Raw genomic sequence first — 2,645 nt, 5'->3', positions numbered from 1 at the left:
AAAACTAGCCGGGTGTGGTAGCGCACGCCTGTAGTTCCAGCTACTTGGAAGGCTGAGGCGGAAGGATCGCTGGAGCCCAGCAGGTCAAGGCGACAGAGTGAGACTCCAACTCAAAAAAAAAAAAAGAAATACTTAGGCATAAACCTAATATAATGTGTGCAATATTTGTTTCCTGAAAACTACGTAATTTTGATGACAGAAATTTAAAACTTAAGGAAATAGATAAAGAAATAAAGAGATAAGCCTAAATAAAGAGATAAGCCTACAACTTAAGGAAATAAAGAGATAAGCCATGGTGTGTGATAAATGTTTAACTGGCTCTTGAGGGAAAAAGCACTGCTTTATAGAATTTTTCATTTCTGTGGTGTAAAGAGTCATACCATGGCCAATTTCAAGTTACCAATGTGATGCAACTGAATATAGAACTGGGAACAGATACACAAAATTCTGGCTAGCAGGTACAATCCGGCTCCAGTACAACACTGGATAAAGCATATTGTGGACCAGAAGACTCAATAATGTTAAGACATCAACTCTACCCAAACTGTCCTATATATTCAATGCAATTTCAACCATAACAAATCTGAGCAGCCTTTATGGTAGTATTTTTATAAGCCTATTATATACTCTGGAAAATAATTTGGCAGTTTTTTATAAAGTTACCATAAACTTTACATTTCCATCACAATACCAACCCTAGTCCAAAGTATTTACAATAAATAAATGTAAACACATATCCATAAAAAGACTATACATGAACACCTATAACAGCTTTATTCATAACAGCCCCAAACTGTAGAAAACCCAAATGTCTATCAACTGGTAAATGGATAAACAAATAGCAGTACATCCATCCAGTGGTATTACTCTATAATAAAAAAGGGACAAACCACTGACACACACTATAACATCCATGAATTCCAAAAGCATTATACTACATGATAGGAGTCTATGACTCCATCTAGAGGACATTCTGAAAAAGGCAAAACTATATGGACAAATATCAGATCAGTGGTTTTTAGAGATGAGAGCAGGGAGAGAGGACTGACTACAAAAGTATTCAAGAGAATGGTTACCAGTGATGACCTATAACTTGACTGTGGTAATTCCACTACTATATATATTTGTTAAAGTGCTCAAACCATATACTTAGAAGGTGAATTTTGCTGAATGTGAATTACACCTCAAAAAAATCTGATTTAAATTGCTTAGTTTTTTACTGGTAGTCACAGCTCTCTACTGTCTTTCCACCATATCACCCACTCCTCTTTACCCACCCTAATGCATTAACCAAATGTTGTTATTAATAGTAACAACAGTAAAGGCATTAGCAGTAAATATTACTAGACTTGGCTATAGTCAGAAACATGATTTTTTTAAAAAGCGCCCCACATATATTATCTCACTAATATAATCCTATGAGGTAGGCTCTACAATTATACCCATTTTTGAGATAGAGACTGGGGTGTAAGGAGATTAATAATTTGCCCAAGATCCGTCAATGGCTAATACATGGCAAACATAGGATTTGAATTTAGGTCTACCATTCCAAAACCCTGACACTAAATTGCCTTCATTTGATTTCTACCAACATGTTTGCTCATGCTGTTATCTCAGAGATCTCTTCACCTTAACTTCATTTGCCCTAGTCTTATCTCTCTTTACAAGCAAAATTTATATGCATGCCTCATTTATAAAGCTTTCCCAGATCTTTCTCCCCAGTTGCAACCATCTCTCCCGAAGCATTAAAAGCCCCCATGTGCTAAATCAGTTCCTTATTTGTAACACTTTACATATATTTCACCTCCTATTGTATTGATCTACTCACCCTACTAAATATATTGGTATTTGATGACAAGTTCAAAGACTTATTCACCCTTGTGCCTCCCTGTTACTAATACAATGGCTGGCATATAACTTACAGAATGCATGAATAAATGAATGGTGGATGAGACATTAATCTACCTGTTAGTACAATTAGATATTAATGTTTCATTCTACCCAAGCAATGGTACCTTTATTAGTTTCTTAAAATCAGCCCATATTATATTACTATGTCATCCTGCTTTCCTAAAATTAGATTTTCAAATAAGAAAATTAAAACCTAAAAACTGAAAGGCAAACCTAAACCAAACACTGTCTGCTATTTTGGTATGAATTTAAAACAGGGTCTAACTCCTGGGCAACATGTAAAAGCAACAGGAAGTGATAAAGAACAGGAAGTGACAAAGAGAGACTTGTTAACACAGGGAGAATGTAACATGCCAAAGTAACAGCAGAAGTTATCAGTGGGAAAGATAATAGAGATAACACTATGTTATAAAAGCCGGCAACATTCTTCGACAAGTGATGGTATTTTTTAAAAATAGGGAGGGGGTATTCTCATTTATAAAAGACTTAAGAGAACATAACAATCAAATGTAATGTGTGGCCCATGTAGAAGCCGTTGCCTAAACAAATTATTGTAAAAAGACATTTTGGAACAATCAGTAAGTTTCAAATAGGAGAAACTGGATGACACTGAAGAATTATTGTTAATTTTCTTAGTTGTGATAATGGTAGTGTGGTTATGTAAGAATGCGTTCTGCCTGTAATTCCGGCTACTAGGAAGGCTGAGGCGGAAGGATCGCTGGAGCCCAGCAGGC

Source organism: Carlito syrichta, unplaced genomic scaffold (genome assembly GCF_000164805.1).
Source record: "Carlito syrichta isolate Samal-C Ts95f unplaced genomic scaffold, Tarsius_syrichta-2.0.1 Scaffold241276, whole genome shotgun sequence".
Classification (NCBI taxonomy): Eukaryota; Metazoa; Chordata; class Mammalia; order Primates; family Tarsiidae; genus Carlito; species Carlito syrichta.
Note: the sequence above shows the minus strand (reverse complement) of the source record.